This window comes from Lutjanus erythropterus, chromosome 23 (genome assembly GCF_056507025.1).
Source record: "Lutjanus erythropterus isolate fLutEry1 chromosome 23, fLutEry1.hap2, whole genome shotgun sequence".
Lineage (NCBI taxonomy): Eukaryota > Metazoa > Chordata > Actinopteri > Lutjaniformes > Lutjanidae > Lutjanus > Lutjanus erythropterus.
Genome location: NC_139339.1, coordinates 8,576,541 through 8,600,348, shown reverse-complemented (window position 1 = coordinate 8,600,348; position 23,808 = coordinate 8,576,541). Strand labels below are relative to the sequence as shown.

At 40.4% G+C, this 23,808-nt stretch overlaps 1 protein-coding gene across 1 annotated transcript in view; it reads left to right on the top strand.

Moving 5' to 3' along the window:
• The window catches only part of ptprda (protein tyrosine phosphatase receptor type Da), a 256,470-nt gene that overhangs the window by 45,863 nt on the left and 186,799 nt on the right, over positions 1 to 23,808 (top strand). Inside the window, exon 2 of the mRNA XM_084711929.1 lies at positions 1,588 to 1,625. The gene's annotated coding sequence lies outside the window, so the exon portion shown is untranslated. The remainder of the gene's footprint in view (positions 1 to 1,587; positions 1,626 to 23,808) is intronic.

The window sequence follows — 23,808 nt, the reverse complement described above, 5'->3', positions numbered from 1 at the left end:
TAGATGCCTCTAAATCTTGCTAACTGGTCCTTTAAGAATTTATTTCCTTCATCTCCACAGACTCTCCTGGTATTCAGCATTAAAAAACAAATTCATTTTCTTCTGTTTGTATCTCCAACCAACTGGCCCTGTGAGGTTCTGATAGTACCAGAGTGGCTACATTCATAGCCAATTATTAGCCATAAATCTGCGAAGGGCGGTAGGACCTCTGACAGGTAGCTCTCTTATTGCCTGCTGATTGCTGGAGTGTACCTATTAATCATTTTCTGTATTCCCCACTGGTCAAGAAACCTTTTTAGTGGAGGAATGGGATCAGACACAATGTGGCAACCAATTTCCTCTTCTCTAACTCTCTGTTGTGTTTTGCTCCCTCCCAAATTATGCTCGCATCAGATTCCTCTAATGCAAGATATAACCGATGCTGAGCAGCATCTTGAAGAGAGAAGATTAATTGAAAATGGATTTTTTAAGCTCAAGTATATCAGATTTGCAAAAATGTCAGCTTTCACACGTAACAAGCTGACATGTACACCAATATGAAGTTCACGGTAATTACAACAACGGTTCAAAGACTTTTTTATATTTTGAAATGTAAAGGATTTGTCATATCCCAGCAAATGACTATATGCTTTCATTGCATTCACTGAATCCAGCCACAGCAGCCATAAGCCTGTGCCTCGAACAGCTTCGTGATTATACGCCAGTGAAACGACAGCATACTGTACATCAAACTGTAGCCATTTAGTCTCAGTAACTCCATGATATAGCTTGCATATAAACTAGGAATAAATTCCCCTTCAGCATTTTGACAGCAGCTATTCAGATACTTAGCCCTCATACTCTGCAGTCAGATTCCTCTGCCAGAATCAATTGCGCTGGCAACCATTGCCAAGCCTGAATTTTATCTCCCAGCTGGAAAAAAGGGGAAGGGAACCGAGCATGGAGATATGCTGTTTATCAGTCACACGACTAATTCTCTCTCCCATCTCTCTCGATTCCCCTTTTGAAAGTGAACTTGGTATTAATCTACAAGACCTTGAGCGCCTTATGCACACAATCAGCAGTGGCGTGCCCCTTTTTTCTCTTTTTTTTTCTGGTCAATCTCTGACCTTTTGAGTGCCGCCCACATTTTAATTAGTCCTAAACTAAAAAGCTGCTCAGCGCACCCCCTAGCTCCCATTTCCCCTTTGTTCTTGCGACTTTCTTTTTTTGTGCGGCGATGAAATCCATGGGAGATATACCACATTCAAGTGGTGATTGAATATCAGTGGTGAAGGAGGGGTTTTTGTAACACGTTGGAAAATTACAAGGGCTTAAGTGTCAGACACATATGCCTGCCAAATGTAATCAGTGGGTAATAAATGTTTGCCCTTTACACTATAAAAAGCAATGGCAGTGCTGAATGTGTGCTCAGCTCAGGGCAGCAGATCACTGTGTCGCTGTAACTGTGATTAAAATTATTTCCCAACAAGCAATCTTCACCCATGCCTCTTGAACTCTTTGCCATCAACTTCTTATCATAAGAGCTTTTATGATGGAATAAACTGTAATCTAACATGTTTTTTTGTTGTTGTTGTTGTTTTGCAGCTCTTGAACTCCCGGGAAGGTTGCTTGAGCTCTGAAAGGTAAGCTTTTGCAATCAGATCCGGTGCAAGAATCACTGTATGGTCAACGACAAAGATGGGTCATGGCATTTTAAGCTGGTTTTCCATTTCTGCTCGCTCTCACGACTGTGTTAATGCTGGTTGCAGTGGAATGGAGCCTCAGAGGATAGAGAGTGAAGGCCTCTTGCTCTTTTCTCCCCACTGTTTAATTAGCATGGTCTCAGAGACTGGGGGTGCCGCTTTAGCAATCACGAATCCTGCCCAGCCAATAAGAACTTGTGTTCAACCACGTCTGACAGAGATAAATGGCATGCCGCAACATCTCAGCCTCGCCCATCATCTCTTTTACCCATGCAATAGTGCATTGCGGGAAGACTGAGAGTGTCACAGATCTAAGTGGGCATGTGGGTCAGTCGATAACAACATAACTCTATATGGGTGTTTTCTGTGTGTTTGTGTTTGCAGATTGTTTGCAAAATGAAGCAGATCTTTGTGTGTTTGTATTGTATGCATGGAATTGTGTTTGACGTGAATACCTCAAAGTGGGGCTGCATTACAGCCATGTAATGCCCATACGTCCTAACTGTCTGTGTGAAAGTGGATGTAGCCACTGTGACATCGCTGATTGGTTTGCAGAGAATAGTTTTGAAGCCTCGAGTTGGGCATTTTAGCTGTCGCCATCTTGTTTTTTTCATGCCAGAAGTGACCTTATTTGGACAAGAGGGTGGAGCTGGGCAGGAACATTGCAAACGCTAAGTTATTAGCTCATGCTAATACTAGCTAGCTAGCTAGGTTTGCAAGGTGCATCCATAATTCACTTTAACACTGATATTAATTTAGATACTAATTTTAACTATCAAAAAATGGGCTTAAAATAAAATATAAGCCTACTTATAGGGGAAAAATGAATAGACAGATCCTTAGAGTGTCTTTTAGTACAACTAAATTATGCACAAGGCATTTTTAGGTGACCAGTAAGTAACAATTAACCTCAATGAACTGAAAACACATAGTGAAAGGGTCAGAGTTCAAAGAAAAAAAACAGACAAGGCACCCAAAAGAGGTATATAGCTATTAAAATGTAAACAGTGCCATGGATAGGCGATGCTACACCACTGTTCTGATTGACAGGTTGCTGTGATAGTGACCATAATTACAAAATGAACTTGATGCTGTATTGAAGAAGACTTGAAACTAGAGACTGAGACCTTAAAGTCATTAGGGAAATGTTTACTGAGGTAATAAATCAAGTAAGAGGTAGGTCATTTTCTCATAGAATTCAATACAATCAGACTTCTTCTTGCAACCGGTTGAGTCACCACTGCTGACCACCAAAGAATGCAGCTTTAAGGCATTTCCGCATTAGAGGCTATGTCCACTAGTTTAATACAGTCTACGATTGAGATGCTATTCAGTTGTTTTGTTTCAGCCAACTGAGATTCTAGGGCCAAGGCTTGGTCAATCGGTTTGGAAATTTATGATGGTTTTAGGTTGGGAATGCAAGGATGATGGATTACATTCTGTGACCTGATCACAGGAAGCATTTTGAGGCTGAAGATTCGATTAGAAGGCAGCATATTTTGGAGAAATTTCGGAAAAATTGGTCATCTTTCAAACAAGGGAATTGTTATTCATCCGTGCAAAAGACTAGATAAACACAGAGCTTCCATTGAATAAATTAGATGCAACATCCTGCAGTCTTTGGAGACAGACGCTACTTCTTGTCCAAGTATAAGCTAAAGGCTCCAAAACCATCATGTCACGTGGGCACAGATTCTGCTTTTGCCATTCATGAGACCCTCAGTATATGTAACACTCAGTGAGGCTGAAAGTACTTAACGGAGATTACACAAATCAAAGATGTAATTTTCTGGGTAAACCATGATAAGCATGTGATCTGGTCTTTAGTTTGCTGTCCTTTGCTTTGAAGCCGTCACTGATTTTCTAGGTTGGTAATACGACCATAACTTGCAGTTTTCTGTTATAACATTACAAGCATATTGCCACTAACATGTCAAATCTGTGTGGAAAAAAGTTCGAGATCAAGACCAGATAAAACAGAAAAAAAGAAGCCCATCCATTTCACAGGCTTGAATCACATAACAGGGTTGCAACAGAGACCATCATCCACACTCCACCAATGAATAAAAACTATTTTTAGACACTGAGTGCTGTTAATAGCCACTGGTGAACTTCCCAGTTAAACACAACATGACTATGAATCACCTGCGAGCAAGTGCTGGGTCCAGCAAAAACTGAACTCATTGGACTGAACCTGATCACAGTCTCCAGTCCAAACAAGGAAATGTTTCAGTTTCAGTGCAGGTTTATATAATTGCTTCTGGCTCGATAGATGTTTGCATTAACTCACATTCCTTTGCCCGATTGGCATTCAAGCTGTCCCAGATAAACAGTAAGATGTGATCCTTTCCATCTTCTTTTTTTCTGCATTAAAATGTTGAAATTTGTGACATTTGGTGCTCTTGCTACATGAACCAGAAATGTGCATAAGTCATTTTTTTTGCAAGTCCAGGTCAAGTCTCTGAGCTCGAGCCCAAGTCAAGTCTTTGGTCACAAGTACATTTCAAGTCCTAAGTCTCTTATGGTTGTAATGAGCGTTCTATCATCTGCCACGTGTCATCCAGTCTGCTTAGAACACTGCATAGCAATATCTGAGGAATTCAAAGCATGCACTGTGTTATCATCACTCATTTATCTACTAGCATACAGTATCAGCATTGATTAGTTGTTTGGTATGTGATCGCTTTAAACAGGCTTTTGCAATGCAGTTTGAAATCATTCCCAGCCATGCGTAATGATGCATCAGAGAACCCCATGTGCCCCAGTCATGCAGCACAGTAGAATATCTAATATTCTCTATGAGGGGATAAAGGCTGAGAACAAATAAAGGCCACTGCTCGGAGAGAGCACAGGCTACGATTTTGCTCTGTAACAGGTCAGCAAAGAGCATAGTAGTAAAAAACAACGGTAACAGGCAGGAGGGAGAGCGCACATCCAAATCACTTCATATCAGTCACAAACTCAGAGTGCAGAGCGAGTCATAGAAAAACTGGAGTCACTCCACAGATAAAAGCTAATGAGAGAGCAGAGAGAAAAACCACAAAGCCGCTGTCATTCTTCTGTGCGAAGCCAGTGAAGATGAAATTATTTTACACTCACGGCAAAACAAACAGACTCATCTTTTCATAATATTCGGCAAATGCCAATCTAATCAACGTTAAATAGCTGATGCCGAGCTAAACGTGTTTGCTAACCATCCATAGCATTAACATTAACTTTCACATTACAAAGTGACTCACCTGTCTGGGTGTTTTTTTCCGGTGCCTGATAAAGTTTGATGCAGCTGATCGGCATCCTTGTATTATACCTGCAGATGTTGAATTTAGTGAATCTTTTGTTTGGGCCTTCGAGTCTCAAATCTGGAGTCCAGCTCAAGTTTTAAGTCTTAACTTTTGACCAAGTCCAACTCCGGTTTATTTCATGTCATAAAAAGAAATGTAACTGATAAAATGCCATCAGTTTTAGTTTTAATCCCAGTGTTCCAGTAGTTTTGATGCCACAACATTTAGTCTTAAACTAAATAATTCTAACACCCTTTTATAACACATTCAAAGCACGGTGCCTTTATTAATAGAAGAATTATTTCCATATCCTGACACCTTCTTATGACTAACATACACTTCACTTATGGGGTGGCTTCAGCAGTAATTGCTGCAGCCTTTTCCCCTGTCTCCTATTTCAGTGGATCATAGTAAGGGAACAGTTTGTAGCAGTGGGGGCATAATTAGTGATAGGCCTTGGACATGTCATACTCTGTTAGTCAGCCTCGCTTTAATTCCTTTGTCTCCTCTCTGCTCCTAGCAGTCATTCAGGCTGTGTGTATGTAAGTGTGTAGCTTTGCTCAGGCGTTACTGTGCGTGTGCATACTTAATGTATTGAATATTGAATCTATTGAAATTTCATTTGACCCTATATAGTACAATATCATGGGAAGACAGGAGGGATTTTAACAAAATGTACTTACAAGCTCGTGTTTGTCTTTCCTGTCTGTCGGTACCAAGATACCTGTGTGAGTGCCCCTTTGATTTCCTGCAGAACAAAAGAAAAACAATTCATCAATTTTGGCTTTGTCTCTAAAGCTAGAAAGGCTTCAGTATTCATCCGGCTCGTGAGGCTCATTTTGGCTATAATTAGAGGAAACCTTTTTGGGCTTTCTATATTCCTTTTTAAGCAGTTCCCTGTAGCAACAAAATGCATAAAAAAGGTTTTGTATAATGCCAAAAGGTAGACTGGTGATTACTGTCAAAGGACGCTTTTTTGGCATGATGAGTGTGTGTCTATGTGTGTGGAGTTTGCAGAGGGGTTTCTCAACCTAGGCTGTTGATGTGAGGGCGGATGAAAGCCGCTTTGAGGATACAGTATACGGCTAGGAGGAAAAGCTCTTCCTCCACCACCTTCCTTTGCTTTTCTCCAATTTTCTCCCTCTCCTTCATCTCCCTCTCTCATTCTCCAGCCACTCTACCCTTGCTATCTCCTCTTGACTGCCTCTCCCCTCCCCTCTGTTGTTTCCCTATCCAATTTTCCCTATACATCCAGCCCACTCTTTCTCTGGAGCCTCTTTCCCTGCCATAGCTGTCTTCATGCCTGCACTCATCTGGATCTGCTCTTTTTCTCTGTCCTCCCTCTTTTTAGTTTTATCCATTCAGTCCTGACCCCTCTCTTTTCCCCCATGTGAGTAGTGAAGGACGCTGCCCACAGCATGATGATTAGTCTGAAGAAATGTTCCCAGAAACCAGGGATTACACAGGCATGAATTAAGGTCCATATTCGGTATATCGTTCATAGTTCTTTGAACTATTTCTGTCACAATATTTACTTCATATTCAAAGGACCAGTGTGTTTTATTGGCATCTAGAGGTGAAGTTGTAGATTGCAACCGACTGATTACCCCTTGCCTTAGCCTGCCCTCCCTAGTGTGTAGGAGAACCTGTGGGATACAGTTTTAGTGCCACTATTTAGTTTTTTTTTTTGTGACTTACTTCATTTATGATAACTGACATGATTTGGTTCAGCAATGCTAAGGGTAACATTATCTGTGGAGCTCACTGCCCAGTTGTGAACTTCTGAGCAAGCTAGCTGTTGGATGCTAATCAAACTTACACAACATTATTCCTGCAGTTTGACCATTTCTTTGTCACATGTAACTATATGGTTAACTTCAGGGAATGTCTATCAATTAAAGCACATGCACAGGCGAGAGGATCAAGGTTCAAAACCAGCCTGCTTCCGTACAACAACAAAGCTAACGCAGCTCATGCTGCAGTATACATTTTCACTAAAAGAAACGTGAAAAAACAACCAGCATCCAACTTACTACTCTTGTTAGTTAGTTAGTTGGCTTTAAAAGAAGCTCAAGGTTCTAGATGAGAACATTAGTCCAACATTGCCCCAGCCTGTGGTAGTAGCCACATTAGCTGCTTAACATGCTAACGCTTAGTTCAAAAAAGTAACATACAAAATAAACAATCAAAAACAGCATAAAACATGGCAAAACCAATCCATCATTTAGCTTGTGTTGCTTGGTGAATTTTGGAAGCATTGATTCATTATTTTAACATGCCTTCAAGCGTAAAACAAGAAGACACAAAAGTAAAAACATGAACGTAGCATTTTTTGCGATTGCTTGCCATCAACTGTGGTATTCCAAAGTTGTGGTTATTGCAACAGCCCTACTACCAGTGTTTAGTTTGTCATTTCTGGGCTACTGTAGAAACACAGGGTTAGCGCAGCTCTGTTTCTTTAAATCCACAGCTTATTTCAAGATGTAAATTTATAAATGTGGAGCACGGGGTTCAGGTGTGTGCCCAGAGCCATTTCAGAGAATACTCCTTCAGCCATAGCACATGGTACCTCGGCAGAGAGGAACCTTTGTGCTTCTGTTCTTTCATCACGCCATATTAGCTTTACAAAGGAAACACACAAAAATCTTTGCAAGTGAACCTTGAACTTGAAGTTAAGTCACAGAATAGCCAGATTTTTACAGCTCCACTTGATTGAATTATATGTATTATATATACCACTTCTATCAAAGATGAAGTGGCTTGAGTAATTTAAAAAAAAAGCCATAACAGAAAATGATTCTGCCCTGTGCAAACCTACTTGGAAAATACAATTTCACAAGCTATTCATGCTCCTAAAGGTCTTTCATTATTGCAGGTATATATGTTGTAAATTATATTATCATATCACTGTTTACAGTATCTGCATTTTGTTCGTATTTATCAGAGCATTTTTTATTGTTCCGTAAAAACATATACAGCATGTAATAAAGATTGCATCAGGGTTGTGTTGTTACCACTCGAGACCTTTATCCTTCCTATTACCCTTCATCAGACTTTGACTGTGGCTTATCCAGACTTCAGATACACATCAAAGTCCACTAGTTGGACAAAGCTTTCTTGTTCTTGACTATCTTAAGTAGGACTAATTTTCTGTGTATTTGGGGGAAAATTAGGACTGCTTTCAAACTAACAAATATGGCCGACTGAGATAAAGCTCCACGCTGCCTGGCTCTGTTCGCAACAGGGAAAAACATGTTTCTGGTGGAAGAATTTAACAGTCACAAGGACATTTATGAATTCAGTATTTAGTGAAGAAACAACAGACGAAATATGCATTTTCACGGGGCTACTGTGCTCACTAAAAACTCTCTCCCTTTTCATTGCTTCTCCACAAATTTACGAACAAATGACACATTATGGGTCGTGTTTCCCTCCTTTGTGTTAGTTGTCAGCAGGTATGGTTGATTTTTAACACTGAAACACAGCACAAAGCACTTTGTTCTGAGATAGTGCGTGCGTGGGTTGTTTTTTTTTAAGCTTGAAAGGTGCAGTGCATATTTTTGTGCAACTGTCTAACTCATATTAGACTAGTGTAAGAGCAAAATAAAGACTTGACGTGACACACATTTGAGCGACTGGTGCCTTGTCTTGCCTTGGATACTTTTAAATCATTATCCAACAATTCTTCAGAGATTTGTCCCCAAACGCATATGTTAAGTGTGTTTTATCTTATCTGGCATTCATGGTAAAGCGTGCATCTCTCCCATGTGCCCATGCTCGCTCATACCTCTAGCATTATTTGCCTGATTGTAATTCAGTGTCTACTATTTGAAGAGCCAAGGCAGCTTGTTTGCTATTGATTTTATTTACAAGGCTTCTATATTTTACTCTGTGCAAATCAGAGCAATTGTTTCCAAGTGCATGCATGAATCAATGCCTCCCTGGAGCCTGTGCTGGTGACTGCATGCAGCTCAATACCTCCAATTTATGTTTTAATTACGATGATCTACTAAGTGTTGGGAGCTTGGCTTCCAGCAGCGTGCATTGTATTGTACATTGAATTTTTACTGTCTACATAGGTAGACGATGAATTTGACTGCATTCATCAAATTGCCCTAAATCTTAACAATGTTGATTTATGCACTCTTAGAAATAATGGTTCCAAAAGTGTTCTTCCTGAAGGGCTTAAGTTCTACCTAGAACCACTTGTTTTGGTAGAACCCTTTTTTTGAAAAGAAGCATTCATCAAGGGTTCTGTGGAAGACTAAAGGTTGCATTAAGAACTATTTTCATCTAAAGAACTCTTGTTGGAAAAAAAGTTGAAATCCTCCGAGAACTTTTTCATGAAGAATTCTTTGTACCATAATAGCCTCTTGGTAGAACCCCCTGGGTGGGTTCTAGATGACACTCTTGAAATATACAAGGGTTCTCGGTAGAACCCCCTGCAAGCACCCTTAAAGGACGGAAAGATTCTGGAGAGGGTTCTGGGTGGAACCTTTCATGGATGGTTGTAACCCTTAATGTTGAGTTCTAAGTAGAATTCCCTCAGAGGATTTTAGGTGAAACCTTTATAAAGGGTTTTACCAGGTGCTCCTATAGGAACATGCTGAAGAACCCTATATGGTTCTAGTTAGCATCTTTATTTCTAAGAGTAAAGTGATGATTAAGGCGAAAACATTTGCAAGGATGTTGCAACTTTCTGCTGACATGGATAAAAAAAAAAGATCTTGCACAAAATGCAGTTATTTTTGAACAACACTGTGTTGACTTTTGGGAATTCACATAAAAAAAAAGCAGGTAGAGGTTTATTTCATGTTTCGCTATCAATTGTTCAGACACAGAGTATAAAAACAACAACTGCTCAGCTCTGACAACCTTGTTTGGCAGTGCGGCTCCAGACTGGATTTTATACCCCGCCATATTTGTTCTGTACTGTTTTTGTTTGGCAGAACAGTATATCATTTGATCACTTGCCATTAGAGGTGATTGCTTAACTCAGTATGCCATATAAGTGGCTTCTGGCAAGCTTGAAAGCCATAAATTTTATTGACTCCTGTAATTAGGACAGATCAATAAAAGGCAGTTTCTTTCACTGCTTCCCAGGACTGCATTGGTTGGTGCACTTTTCTAGGTCTTGGTTCCACTGCAATCACTCAACACTATGACATAAACCCACCATAAAATGCTGCAAAAATGTTTATGGTGTATTTCACAAACATATATATAGCAGCACAACAACTTTTTGCAGTATCAGTCCTAAACCGTGAAGAAATATTTTGCTATTTTATAGCAAAAGAGACCACCAGGGTTCCATTCTGCTTTCTTTCTTTTATAATTTGTTGCTGTTTTTTTTCTGCAGAGCCATTTGCAGATGCTCCACCAGTAATACCTATTATAATACAGTAGAAAAACAGCCCCATAGTGTGTTGCTGTCAAGCCTCTTAAGTTGATAGCTGTGTCTTTGCACACTGCGGGAAGATTCCCTTTCTGTCAAACAACAGCTGGTGAAGACAACATGATGCGGAGGCCACGGACGAGTGAGCCATCAAACCTCCGTCTCTGACAGTATTTTGGCAAGCCACGTTTCATAAGAGTCTGTCTCACTCTGCCCTGCTTTTATGGTGCATGAATCAATGATAATTGTCCTGTGTTCTCACTTGAATGGCACAAGTATCCCCCATGCGGCAACAGTCAAATAAAAGGGGGAGCTTGGAGGAATGGATTGAGGAATACCCAGAAATTAGCATGAATGAAATGAATCACAGTTCCCCTGGGATTATGATTCATTAACTGGAAAATGTTCAGTGCAGAAGGCATTGGGAGCGCCATGCCAATACAATGAATATAATATAAATTATGAGCAGCAGGGTTACACTATGCATGACGCATGCCTGTTGTTGACATGGGTTCAAAGAAGAGTTGTGCAAGGCAATGAATCTAAGCTGCTGCAGAGCTGTGGCTGACCTACTGGGTTGTGGAGGCTGAATGAAAAATTCCCTTTAGCAACAGTGTAAAAAATAATTTGATCCAGGTTAAAAAAGATAGCGTCCAGGCTGTCTTAAATTTGTAAGTTGACTGAATTTGAAAAGACAGGTTCAGAGAATTTAGTAATGATTCATAACAAATAAACTTTTCTGGTCAAATAACCTCAGTTGTACTTGAAAAAAACATGTTTGGCAAGCTTAAGATATTAAGTTGAACCAAAAACTGTTAACCACACTGATGAACAAACAACAATTAATTAGATTTTGTTTCACTTTTTTAAGTTTGAAGATGTAGTTTTTCATGTCTTATTTTAAAGTCTATTAGAGACACACAACAAGTTTTCATCATATCTTTTCTGCATGCTGGGAAGTCAGCTAATATGCTGATTATTTTTCTTTCAAAACTTAATTTAATGAGTTGATTGAACTCTAAAGTAATTTCATTCAACTTACATTAGAACTTCTTTTCAACAGTTGTCAAGTGTTTTGATTGCTATATTACTGTATATAAATATTACTATACTATATTAAATGGCCATGACATCATCAGAGATTAAAGAAATGCACGCATGCAATGTTTAAAAGTTAAACAATATGTCAATGAAATCTGGCAGGCAGTAAGGCAGGCTGTCACTCAACTCCAACTCCAAAGTGTGTATTTTCAGAGCAGTCAGCTTTTGTTTTTAGGATATCAGGCTCCGCTTTACACAGACAGACAACTGACAGTTATAAGTGGAGGACTTAATATCACATTGTGCTCATCTAACTCCTGCAGTGTTCCTGCAGCCTGCCTGGAAACAACTCAGCCATAGATCATATATTAAATAGGATTTTAACCTATTTGTCTGTGGCTCCAACTCGCTGTCTGGACTGCAGCACAAACATTTGGACACGCAATTGTTTTGTGCATATTGCTCCTTTAATTAACTTGTGTATTTACATTGATCTGATGAGAAAAGATTAGTTGATTCCACTTAATTCCTGCATGATTTTTCACTGTGCACTATATCATTGTATTTTTTTATTATGATCATTGTATTCCACCGAAGCTGTATAGCATGTTCCAAGCGCAGTGTAGATTTGATCAAACATGCTACTCGAAAGCTTCCAAGTAAACAGTGTGATGAAATCAAACACCAACAACCTTATCCCTGGCTCCATCAGGGCCTAATTCCATCCCAAACCAAGCTCCCATTCTCCTTTTCCTTTATCCCCTCTGAAAAGCCCGGTGATTAGAAGTAGACTTAAAGTTGACTATAGCACCCTACCCCATTCCCGACGGGACCTTCTTGAATCCCCAAAGCCTCAGCCAGTTTATCAGCATCAGGGGATCAGGCAATCCTCCCCCCTCCGCACACGTCAAACGGGGAGCCCAATGTGTTCGGCGGCCTTCGGTGTAATCTCTTTGGCTGTCGACAGATCCAGCGAGGGGTCAGCTGAGATAACAGGATCACTCAGGTGGAGACAGGGAAGGGGACCACGGAAGAAAGGGACAGAAGCTAAAAAGAGAGGAGAAATGTGGGCAAGTGCGGGGTGAGTTTTGCTGGCGAAGTGGAGCTGGCGCTTTCAGATGGTGAGGCAGATATTTTTTTGTGGAATGTATGCAAAGCCACAGGGCATGCATGGAATGACGTGCTCATCCATGATCATGTCTGCATGCAAAAGCACCCGTCCCACATCCGCTTATGTGAAGTAAGAATGTATTTAACTAAGGATACAGACTGTTGCTACAGTCTGTGACTGTTGTTTCAGTCTGTTCACCCCTCCAGTGATGAAATAAATCCAATCCGTAAAAGTTTTTAGTCAAGCACTCTTGTAAAAATACTGATTCTCCAGCTCAGGGAAATGGTTTCTATACAGTGATTAAATTAATTTGTTTCACAATAATCCTTTTGAATTTAAGGTCCAGTATTTTCCAGTTTAGGTTTCTAATAAATAGTCTATTAAAAAAGGTGGAAATCAAAGTAATGTTAAAATATACCACAATTATGATTATTCTAATGTGGTTTATGTGTCTCTTTTTCAAGATGATGATTGAATAAAACATTAAAACATTAACAAGACAGGTTTTTGATGTTATTAATTGTTTAGTCTGACTCATTAGATGCACACTGCAGGTATAAGTCTACCATTGGTCGCTTGTTTTAAGTGCTTTTGTAATGTTTCCCCGGGAAACAAGAACAACCTCCGAGCTGCAGCCTGCACACTGAAAACAGCAAATTAGCAGCTTGGACATGAATGGTACGAACAAAACAAGCTAACAGCTATTACCTTTTTTTTTTTTACAGCGATATAGTCATTTTAATGCCGGAGCTCGCCTCCCGACATTTTTTTTTTTTTTTCCAGTATAGCAGAATATCAGTGTGTGAAGCCAGACCTTTCTCCAGCACTGAGCGCTGTGGCGAGACTATTATTTGTTATATTAATCAAGTAACAAAAATAATAACAATCAATAAATGAGTTAGTATATTAATCAATTAATCAAAAAATAATAATCAGACTCAAAAAAATATCATTAGGTGCAGCCCTATTTTTAATTATTTTCAGACACATACAGAAAAAAATAATAATTGATCCAATAATAGAAAAAAATGACCACCAGATTTATCAGTAATGAAAATAATCAATGCCAAATGTAATTTAAAAAAGCTTAGACTAGAAGAACTACAATTATGCCCCAACTTACAGTGGAAATAATAGAAAATTCAATACTGGGTTACAAACCGAGCCCTGTTTGACATGGCTGAATGCTTGACAGAGCAGCGAGGCACCCTGACAAAGGCTGCTTTAGCCTGTCTTGACCGGTCTGCTTCTTGCTGCATCCACTCGCACTCTGACCTGGCATCTTATTAAAACTGCTATCCCCCGTAGAGAGAGGAAAAAAAAAAGAGCAGCAGTGGACATAAATGGTGGAAAAAATGGAAAGGTGAAAGGTCAGTCAAAAACTGAGGAGCTACAGTATCAATTTTACGCTTGGGCATCCAGTTGACACCGAGCAACAAAACGCATAAGCCGTTACTTACGCCCTATCACACACATACGCAAAGTTTTACAAACATATTCCGTATGCATACAGACGCGCTAACATTCGCACACTCCCTCTCTCCTCTCTCTTTTTCCAACTCTCACTCTCTGACACACACACGCTGAGAGGCAGCATGGTAGGCAGTGACACAAAGCTAATGCCTTGTCACACAGGCTGTCAGCAGATTAGCCAGTGGATTACACCCCAGCCATTAGATGTGCACAGAGCGAAAGGCCACAAACATGGCAGACAGAGAGGAGGAGAGGAGAGGAAAGAAGAGAGTGAGACAAACTGTGAGACTGGCAGTGATAGGGCATATTTTGGCATAAGGCATAGGAGCAACTAATGGAGGATAAGTTAAAGGAGAGGAAAGGGGGGAAAAAAGAAGAAAAATCAAGGCTGGTTAAGTAGCACAAAGGAAGAAGTCGAAATGATACGAAGGATATGTTGAAAAGGGGAGATGTAAGGATAAGAAAAGGGGATTGGGTCAAGAAACTTTGCTGCGAGAGTAAAAAGATAATCACACAGATGAGGGCAGAAAAAGTCATAACAATCTACAAACAAATCTGTTTTTTTCTGTCAGGATTAGCTTCATTGATCTGGTCCAAAACATGGCCAAAGTCAGATTGGGATAATCACGAAAGGGAATCCAATATCACTCTCTTATTAGCTCTGTTTTGGTCTCCACCAACAACTGAGAAACTATATTGTTATTTGCTAGATAGGACAGAAAAGGTAATAACAACAGTAAAAAAACAAAAGAAGAAGGGAGACACAGAGAACATAAAATGACAGAGGAAGTGGAAATCCAATATTACTCTCCTATTAGTTTGGTTTTGGTCTCTACCTACTACTGAGGAACTGTTTTTTCTGTCTTGTTTAGCTCAGCTGATATCGTCAAAAACATTGCTAAAGTCAAATTGGGAAAATCATGAATGGAAATCCCCTATTACTGTCATATTGGCTCTGTTTTGGTCTCCACCAACCACTGAGGAAATGTTTTTTCTGTCTTGATTAGCTTAGCTAGGTCAGATTGTGATAATCATGACCACGTTAACAGACAGAAAACGCAAGAAGAAGTGAAAATATAAATATATTACTCTCCTATTTACTCCGTTTTGGTCTCCACCACCCATAAAGAATTGTTTCTAGCTTGCTAGATAGGACAGAAAATGTAATAACCATCATAAAGATGGAGACACAGAGAAGAACAGAAAATGCCAGAGGGGTGGGAGAGTATCCAACGGCACATGAGGGAGCACAGAAGAGGAGGAGAAGTTGTGTAGTGTGCAGGTGGGGGGGGGACAACAAAACAAAACGGAGGGGAGGAGTCCTGGTGATGAGGAGAAAAATGAGAGTGGAGAAAAAAAGGGGGAAAGAGGATGCTAGAAAAACAGAATGAGGAGGGAAGAGAGAGCAGGGGAGGAGCCGGAGAGAGATGGAAATGAAAGAACCAGGAGGAGAGATTAGAGGGGAGAGTTGGGATGTGAAGCATCAGAGGAGAGGATGGAGAATACTCTGCAGCACACAGGCGAGGAAAAACACTGTATGGTAAGAGGTGGAAGGAGGACCTTGATGTAGAGTTTGGCAGAGAAAACATACAGATGGATTCAGTCAAGGACAGTGGGATATAAATATTTGTGTTTACAGTATCTGGGAACATAATGCCATTAATTTAGTTGTGTTGCAGTAGGAAAAGCACAGGTTTGATTAATAATTCAAGATGGCTGAATTCCACTTAGCTGCTTCAGTTTCAGGGTCCTGGAAACTGGCTCTGTTGTGGGCAAAAGTTCCATAATACCCTTCAAGCATAATGTAATTCAAGTCTTTTGAGAGGAAACTAGACTTCTGCTCCTACTCTTGGCTGTTTTCAAGGCTTTAGACTTTGGCCAGTAATATGTCAGTAAGATAGTTGATTGTTGAGTCTCATTCCCAAAACTCTATTTCTCAGTATTTCACGACCTTAGAATAAAATTCAACGACTATCCATCTTCAAGCCACCAATCCAAAGTGCCTGTAATTTGACATCCTGTGCATGACACTCAGTAATCAGCTATCTTCCTCAGAACTGGTTACTGAACCTTTAATGTTATCAGTAGTAGCACTTCTCAAAATATCTTCTTTAAAAAATGGCTATTTCATGCCATGATTATCCTCTTTTATTTTCATACATTTTTTTCCTCTCTTCGACTAATTTGCCATTCCGGTTAAAAGAAAATTGTCACTGTCGGATTGGGATGTTGAATGGACGATGCAAAAACACGGCTTCACGTTTTGTCAGAGTTGTAATTGTGAATGTGTCAATAAACTGTTGCTTATTTAGCAAGAAAAATACTTGATAGCTAGTCCAGGATTTAGTAGTTAAAACACTTTGGACAAGTGTGATCCAGATATATTTTATTTGGCTTAGTGTTAGAATTGGTTAGCTTGACAAAAAAAAGGTTATTATCCATTTAGCAGTGTAATATGATTGCAGATTGTTTTGTCAATTGTCTCAACCCTTTCGTGAGAACTTGGACAAATCCTGTCCTACCAAAAATAACTTTTAAAAATCATTAATACCAACACTGTAATTTCAACTTTTGGTTTGCTTTTGTCCCAGTTTTCAACCTCAACTGTTTGGTTAGAATTTGATTTGATCCATTTGTAAAGTTTTTTTTTCTAAACTTTTATAAATGTGACAGAATACTAGATAAATAGTTCTCTTTCTTGTTATTATTATTTGCAGCAACTTGCAGTCCCTGGACCTCATAGGGAGACAAGTTTACCAAGACACCCACTATACTGTAACTGTCAAAAGTAGACACGCTGCTTTCTTCTAGAGGTTACTAACTGCAGATGGCACTTCTGGTGGCAGCGGTGTCAGAAACTTTTCAAGCACTTGTCAGTTTAACTTTTAGCACGACCCTCTTGTATCACCATCTGCTCGGTAGAACGAAAGCTACTCCCTGCATTGTGAGGCAGTAAAGGCGCTCAGCTTTTATTTATTTTTTTCATTATTATTATTCTTTTTCTCTTTTTTCAATCAGTTTCTGGTTTCCAAGTGGAGAGGTGTCACGCCTTCTCAGTTGGCGTTTCATTTTACGATAATCTACTCCGCTGCCCCTACTGTCGCCACCACCTACAGCCCCCCACCACAGAACCGCTTTGCAGATGTAATGACACATAATTGTCTGCTGGAGCTTCATTTCGGGCTGGTATTTGTACAAGAATGGAAGAGAAGGTGTCAAGTTAACAGGGGCTAATGGGAAATTCTGATATCCTTTCAGACTGGGAATTGTGTTGAGAAAAGCCATGAGAAGCATGTCACTCCGTGTTCACATGCAGGGAAAATGTTTACTGTGTAAATTACATGCACAGAATGCACTATGGGTACATAGCAGCGTATTAACCCGCACATTCTGGTGACTGATGTACACTCCTAGGAATAAAGGTGCTTACTAGAACTACAAAGGGTTCTTCAGCTTGTCTCTGTAACCTTTGAAAGGTTTCACCAGAACCCCCTATGAGAGGTTCTGAAGGAAAACCCTTCTATGGTGTAAAGGCTCCACCCAGAACTCTCCAGAATCTTTTCACCTTTTAAGGGTGCTAGCAAGAACCCGTCCAGGAGGTTATACAAGAATTGTTTTATATTCCAAGGGTTTTATTAAGAACACGCTCCGCAGGTTCTACCGAGTACCCTTTCATATTTCTTTATGGGGATATTTATTTATTTTGAGAACTCACCTAGGCAGTTGGAACCTTAAAAAAACTGTTGACTGTCGTTTTTTTAAAGAAGGTTCTTCAGAAGTAAATGGTTCTGGGTAGAACCCTAGCCCTTCAGGAAGAACCCTCTGAAACCTTTATTTGTACGAATGGAAGAAGAGTGTCATATGTGTCTGTGTTTGTATGCATGCATGCATACATACATGAGCATTTATGTGTATGCATGTGTGTGTGTGTGTGTGTGTGCGTGTGTGTGTGTGTGTGTGAGACAGGCAGTCTGATGTCATTCAGGATGCTTTAGCTGGTTGAGTGATTTGAATGTGTGCTGTGGACTGAGCTGAGTCTCAGAAGTGCCAGAGGGAGATGAGGGGGGAGACTAAATGTGTGAATCCCCACGGGAGATTTAGACTGTTTATTATGATAAGCCTCTGCGCACACGCATCCTCCACATAAACATACATAAGTACACACATAAACTCATGTGCACACATGTAAAGAAAGAATGAAAGACAGGGGGTACAGATAAGGATGTAGGGATGGGGGGAAACAGATAGGATATGGAGACAAGGAAATAAGAGGAAAAAGAGTGAAAGATGCTTCCAGTCACATATGCACAGTGATAGGCTCAGAGTTCACAACCTATAAAAACTAATTCCACACACCAGCCTATCCATAGCCATCTCATGTGGGAGCCATTCCACCTTTTAAACCCCCTCTCACTTAAAGCGGGCCCAGATGTAAGTCAAGGGGCTGCTTTGGATTAGCCAGAGAGAAAAACTCATTTCCTTTGCCATTTTACGAGCATTTAATTTGAAACAATTAAGATATTACGGTGCTGCGGATTCACTACACAGAGTGACAGCTGGGAGCAATCCCATAAACCCCTGAGCCAGTGAATGAGGCACCTTGCTACTCTCTTTTTCCTCCACTCGCTGCCTCCTCCTCCTCCTCCATCTCCTCGCTGTTATTTCATTGAAGCATTTTTGCTTAAGGCTCTGTGGAGGTGAATGGGCTACCTTTGCCTCAGCTGAGATCTCACTGCAATCGCCAATTACTTTAGCAGCTCATAAATGCACCAGTTGGCTGATGATAGAATGGCCTAATTTCCCAAGACTAAAGGGAGGAAGCGAGCACAAGAGAAAGTTTACCTTCTGGATTGCTTTTCCCATCACGCCTTTTATTGCGTTATTGGATTTATAGCATAAGTTGCATGACTCATCTTTGGGGGGGAATAAATGAGGAAGATGCAAACTAGGGGGCAGCAAATGGTAAGCTGAGATGAAAACTTGGTCAGCATCATGAAACAATGCTTTTCATAGATGTGACTGGACATATTTGAATAGATCTTTTTCATACCAGCCATTTGGACATGAAACATTTGGGTACACAATACAAGTGTAAGCAATGATAACAATTAAGGTTGAGTTCCATTCAGGTCAAACAGAGTCAGGATTCTGCTATTGTGCATGTTGGCTCACTGGAGAGGCTCTGGTACACTAAATGGAACGTGCTTAAAGCAATAATATGTAACATTTCCATGTTAATTATCTAAAGAGATCTATAATTTATTTAAAGCAATGATGCGTTTCTTGTTAGCTATTGCTAGCTGGTTGCTAGCTGCTATAACTTCTGGGAAAACACAGAGTAGTCGGTTACGCCAGACAGTGAGGAGGAAAGTCGGTGAACGTGACTAAAGCTTTGTTTTAACCTTGTCAGCGAACATGGTCATGACAGATCAGTTTTCATCAGCTGGTGTTCAAAATGTAGAAAATAAACTCCCATGATCCCACACTACATCATGATGTACTCAAACTACATCTTCTGTTATTGTTCTAATCTGAGAAAGACCCCTTCAGGCAGAACTTAGATGTAGTACACTATATTTGGAATATTTTCACTGCTTTACTTTGTCTTTTCCAAAGGGAAAGCACCGTTGTATAAGCCAAATATTGCTCTCTCCAAACCAACCAATCTCCATAGGCAAAATCAGTACTTTTACTTCACAGTTGCTCATCTACTGATGCCTCAATCTGGTAGTTTGTTTTTGTTATTGTGTGACTTGGTAAAGTGGTGAAAATATTCTAAATATAGTCTACACTTTCACAGTTAATTATTTATTTTAGGTTTATTGTCTGGGATACCTTTTGTTGCTGAGACTGTCCACAGAAGTTTATTGCTTAGCTTTAACACTGGTACACTGTGCTTCCCCAAACTGGGGCATGCCGACCACCATCTACTGTGGATGATACACTGACGATCAATAAGTACCTCATACAACCCTGCTTCAAATAATCTAAAATGATCTTTTTAATGTCAATGGTAACCTGTGTTTGCCCTGCTGTTTCATATCAATACGGCTGCCGTGAAAAAGTTCTATTGGAACACTTGTTCGACGTTGTGCAGTTGTTTATTTTGTTTACTTTGACGGCACACGTATCGATGACCCTCCACGTCCTATCTGTCCTACACCCGAAGAACTTTGTCACTCCCTGACTTCGAATTCAAGCTGGCTTTGTCAGCACTCACCCATCAATTCACCTCCTCCTTCCCCTCCTACCTTCCACACTGGCATAGGAGGGCATTGGAGGTGTGAAATTGATGAAGGTGCGCTTGTGAAAATGTCAGTGGGGGATCAGTGGCCAAAGAGAGAGGGAGAGGGAGAGTACATTTTGGGGTGGAGGCGGTGACAGATAGGAGTGGCAAAAGCACCTTTTCATGAACACTGAACTGTAAAATGGAGGACCCAGCGCAAAACAATGGCCGTGATCAATCGGCTATGGTGAGAGGCTTCTCGTAAATGCCCGGTGCCAGCCTGCACACGCTGAAAGAGAGAGGGAAAAGAAAGGGAGAGGTATGGAGGGGGGGGGGGGTGGCGGGAGTGACAGAAAGAGACATAGACAGGGATGAGGTGTGTGTCACTGTTAGTTTGGGGAAGGGAAGTCAAAGAGGGAGAGAGCAGAAGGAGTGGATGTAGAGTGGGGTGGAGAGTGGGCAAATAAAAGAGCAACCGGGATAAGATGATGGCAGGAGAAGGTAAAAGGCTTTTAGAGTAGGGGAGATTTAAATAAATGAAAGGACAATGACGGGGAGTGGAGGGAGATGGGACAGGACCAACAGACAGAAAAAGCAGCAGTGCCGCGTTTGTGTTCAGACACACCTATTTGTATTCAGGCAAGAGGGAGAAATTATAGAGAAGAAAAGGAGAGGAGAAAAGTAAAAAGGAGATCTAACAGTGCCACATTATCACATCAGCACTCTGAACAATACTTGTCCTGGTTTATTTCATTCAGTCTCTCACTGTGTCTATTCCTGTGAAGGCTTTGTCATATCAAGGGCCTTCCCAAACTACTTCTTGGAAAGTATAAAACCATATAAATCAGTATGTGTTTGCAGCAGTCCTTACCAAAGGTCACTAACACTAAACATGTTAAACTTTAGCATTTATAAGTTAAAAAAGGAAAAACATCACATGGTATCTAAACTGACTTGATTTGAACCCATTTGCTAAATGAGCTGCACCCAGCTACAGTTTCTTTGACTTATCAGTGACTCATTCAGTCATTAAAGTAAAAGGAAACATAAATTATGATATTCCACAGCCTTAGGTAATATAGAGTAAGGCAACTAAGAATATTTATACAGTTTATGGTGATATAAGCCAGGGAAAATAGTAATATTTCACATTTAAGGAGCTGAAAATAGCATTTTTGCTCAATAAATAACTTAAAGCTACTATGACGAGTTTTTAACTGGATATGAAACAGTTTAATTTTATTACTCCATCCATATGACCTCCATAAGCAAACAAGACTATCCGCAAAAACCTCAAGAACATAAACTATTTCTACATAGCTGCTCTTAATGCCTGCCACCGAGATGGGATTAAACAAGTATGTTTTTTAATTTTCTGAGGCAAAATTACAGTGGATAGTCTGCTAGCCAGGTAAAAAAGGTTTTTGCTTGGATAATTTTTAGTTTTTGGCAATATAGTTTGGGGTTATTACAGTGGAAACACTATTGCTTTTGTCCTCATGAGCCTCCAAAATCAAAATCAAGTTCCTTGTAGTAGCTTTAAACGATAAGGTCTAGTCAGCCTAAACAAATAATGTAAGCAAATTTTCACATTTAAGAAGCCATAAACAGCATTTTTGCTTAATTAATAAATTTATTTTCTGACAACTGCCTAAGTGGTAATACTTTACAATATGGTACACAAAAATGTAAAGGTACTAAGGAACAAGTGAGGAGGAAATCAGGAACAACCTGATAATTAATGATTAATAATTCCTGAATAACTGATTCAAGTACTATAGTGATGAGTTATTAGAAAACAGACTGGGAGATTGTATATCACTGAATCATGAGGTAATGAGTTCATAAATATCTGTGACAACATACTGACCACTTTCTTCAGGAGTTGTTCAGGAGTTGTTCCTGACTATGAAACAGCTGCTGACTCATTATTATTAATTAATTAATCAGTAATTACTCTTTTTTGCGCCTCCTTAAGTAAAGTGATGCAAGACACTGAGTAGTTGCTTGTAGACCCTAAAGATGAAATGATGATGAAACGTTGACGATTTCTTACTCGTCCCTTAGCAACCCTTCCATTTTTTTGTACTGTCTTGTAAAATGTTGCCCACTAATTGATGATTCATCTAAACATTTCACCTCCAGCTGATAATGCATGTACACAGAGCACACAGAGTACATGTTCATTCTTTAGGGATGTTTTGCATTTGTATGAAAACAGCACATAATATAACTCAAAAGCAGAGTGACTAATGCGTCCATCAGTATCCATGGTGACAGATTTTTTTCGTTAAAGGCGAGTAGTGAGTGCTTCTTACAGCTCATGTATACCCTCACTCTTAATTTGGAGTGCCCTCCACAGCTGCAAACGTGACGTCATTCGGACTGACGGTAAAGTGCTGGTGGGATCAGTTTGGGAAAAGGCTTTTGTTGCTCTCGAACACGGCCTCTCGTCTGTCACCCACTTCCACTGGTTCAGTCCCGATGTCTCGAATCAGTTCGCGCACACGGTCAGATACAAATTGTATCTGTTTAACGGGACAGATGTCCTGACCTAGGTTCCACAGAGGGACTCTGTGAGGCAGGAGTTGACTCAATCTGTCTAAACCTCTTTCCCTCCCTGCTCCTATCTCTCTCTTTGTCTCTGCGCGCAGGCTGCCGCTCGCCATGGCTGCTCACGCCATCCCAGTTGATCTCTTAATGGACCTAATTGCTTCTCAGCTCATTGCACCCCATGCCAACACTAAACTAAATCAAACCGAGGTCCTATCCACAAGCCCCATCGCGAATCTGATTCCGCTTGACATCATTATAAGGTGATATTGACTACCCATGACTCAGCAATTCCGGAACAGATGAGTAAGCGTGTGCGCCCCTCGTCACGGCGTGCCCTCAGACAGGCAGAGCTGTTCAGGTCATGTAAGGGTTCAAGTTGCCCTCCTTAGGAGTGCAGCCCATTGTGTTCTCATTGACAATATGCTTGTGACCCTTCTCTGCAGCAGGCAATACAGTATGCATTGCTGCACACTGAACTATGGGATTCTAAATGCTGATAAGACACAAGGAATACATGCTGCCTTCATGCAGCTACATTCCAGGGCAGGAATTTCATGGCGGCCATGTCGGCCATGGCTACCACATCCCTCGGTGTGACCTTATGCCCCTCAAAAAAATGATATGCCTTGCTGTGCAGTGGCTTTGCTGGTTTTGTTGTTTTCTCCTCTGCCTCTTTCTGCCCATACGCTTTTTAGACACCAGTATCTTTTGTTGCGATTCTGACAGGGCAACATCAAGTGAAACACTGCAAACATAACCAGTGGTTTGTTAGATTTGGTGCGTGGTATGAATTGCTGGGAAACCGGGCTATTTAGGTATGATGTAGACTCGCAGCAGAGAGACAGATGATGCAAAAGAGAAAGAGCTCGAACGAGCACAAGACAGGCAGTGTGCAAATATGGACAGAAGTGTTGACGTGATAGAAGTTCATTCTTTAATCATGGACCCTTATGCTGCAGACTGGAGTCTCTATTAATAGTCATATACAGCTAGAGCTGTGTTATATATGCTCGTCTCCTGTATTTTCATGTGCTGCTCTC